The 2,227-nt window shown below is 33.1% G+C and overlaps 1 protein-coding gene across 1 annotated transcript in view; it reads right to left on the reverse strand.

Annotated features, from left to right (window-relative positions):
- LOC106469872 (sorting nexin-6-like) overlaps positions 1-714 on the reverse strand; it is a 49,980-nt gene extending 49,266 nt beyond the window's left edge. Inside the window, exon 1 of the mRNA XM_013930385.2 lies at positions 468-714. The gene's annotated coding sequence lies outside the window, so the exon portion shown is untranslated. The remainder of the gene's footprint in view (positions 1-467) is intronic.
- Between the last annotated feature and the right edge of the window lie 1,513 nt (positions 715-2,227).

A 2,227-nucleotide genomic window follows, 5' to 3' on the forward strand; every position in this document is an offset into this window, starting at 1 on the left:
GGACAGTCATTCCACAGTTTGCGTGAGTGGTGGAATGGCAAGGGTTAAAGATATAAACTTGAAAATAGAAATAATAGGTTTAAGTTCTAGAATCCTAGAAGTAGCCTTGTTCTTGCAAATTTTTTATTTTCTTTTAGAATTAAGAGTTATAAACTTGTGTAAAGCCTAAAGGCTTATACTGATGAAGTAGGCAAGCAGACTTATTTTACAAATATCATACGGAAATGTAAATTAACATTAAATGACTACAACTTACCAAAAAAGTCAATACATAGCAATAATATTAAGAAATTACACTTTTAGAGTACAACGAGAACACGTTGAGATAAAAACAAAACAATTTTTTTTATAATAAATTTACTCCCAGGCGAGTTCAAGCTTCAGAAATAAAAATTAAAGTTTAAATAAGACCTAAGAGTAAAACTAAAATTAAAACTTTAAAAGTACCGAAACATCGGCTCACATACCACGTTAATACTAATAAGATGGTAATATAGTAATACGTTCTGGAAGTATTAGCACATTAATAATAAGCGCATGAGCTATGGCCTCTTTTGAATATAGAGTGACATTCAAAAGTTCAAATGCACAATAAAAATACACAAACGTGTCCTTTGCAATGATAAAGAACAAAAACAGAACAATATCTAGGCTTAACGCTAAACGAAACTACATTCACCAGTACTCTAGGTAGTACGCCCATTGAAAGATGAAAACGTCACATGCGTAGTAACACAAGTAATAAATACAGGCTATGAATTAATCTTGAAACATATTTTGTATTCATTGTAATACTCTTATTTTTCTCTAGTATTATAGAATTATGACCAAAACAGGCCATTTTTCCATTTAAAAAATCAAATAAAGAAAATACACAAGTTACAAGTCTTTGTGACAACATATGACTTAAATAAATTATAAATCTCCTATAGTGAGTTTCGGGTGAAGTGCGTGTGTGTTTTCTTATAGCAAAGCCACATCGGGCTATATGCTGTGTCCACAGAGGGGAATCGAACCCCTGATTTTAGCATTGTAAATCCGAAGAATTACCGATGTCCCACCGGGGGACGTTTCGGTGAAGCTTGTTCATAAAGTTTGCTTGTTAGAGGCCACATGTGCGTTTCTTTGAAGACAATTGCAGCATTAGATAGTAAAAAAGGGATTTGGGAAAGAAAGTTACAAAAGTAAGAAAAAAATGACACATAATAAAGGCAAGTTTGCTATGGAAAAGAAAGTGAGATGAAATACTGGATTTACTAAAGTGTGCAATGAAAGAAGGCCTAAGTTTAACTAAGGATACATAAGTCAGATAAGGTTTCATTTGGCGTGTGGTATTCATGTACACTGCTGTATCCACAATTATTATGTTATCAGGAATTTTAAGCAGAGCAATATAAGAACACGAACAGCAAAAGAAGAAAAATGTCAGAAGTGAACAAAAAATTTTTATTCGCATTAATATTTTCATCTTACACCAAACTTACAGGGTTCTATTCATTTGTTTGAACACAAAATAGCTACTGTTGTTGGAGAGAGGATTTCCAAAAACATACCTACCTGAGAAAGACAGATTCTAGAATAATGTTAACCGCACTTTCAAGTCAGACCAAGGCTATAATGTTGTATTCCATAATCCTTAGATTACTTTAATTGACAATAATTCCTAATACATATATTGAAGGAAGATAACCACCCAATTCACAGTTTCACACCAAATCGTTCAAGTTTTTTTATCACATCTTGGAATGAGTAAAACTCTGCTGTAGGATATCTGACACAGAAACCAGTCCACTAATGTATGAATTCTATGAGTGAACATTGTACTATGTAACCTTTACGATCTTTCAATCTGTGATTAACACGATTGTCATTAACCACATATAGCACACCAACTTTTGGAAAAATTCCCTGAATATATTGTCGTAAGCAACATTTTCAGTGTTATAATTTGAATGTTTGCTAGAGGATGCATGATTATAGAAGACGAGAAGCTTTATCTAATAATAATATCTACAAATATGGATACCATATAAGTACGAGAATCGGTGAATTAGCGTGAAGCATTCAATGAGTAATCAGTGAATGATTCAGATCAATGTTAGTAATGAAAGTTATCGCGTCTGTTCAGCTATTCCATTGTTATCAAGGAAATTCTCAGAATCTCTGCTCAAACATTGTTTGTGTATACATGCACACACGAACGCAAGGAGGGGGGGATTCGAGGAGG

Source organism: Limulus polyphemus, unplaced genomic scaffold, assembly GCF_000517525.1.
Source record: "Limulus polyphemus unplaced genomic scaffold, Limulus_polyphemus-2.1.2 Scaffold99, whole genome shotgun sequence".
Taxonomy (NCBI): Eukaryota; Metazoa; Arthropoda; class Merostomata; order Xiphosura; family Limulidae; genus Limulus; species Limulus polyphemus.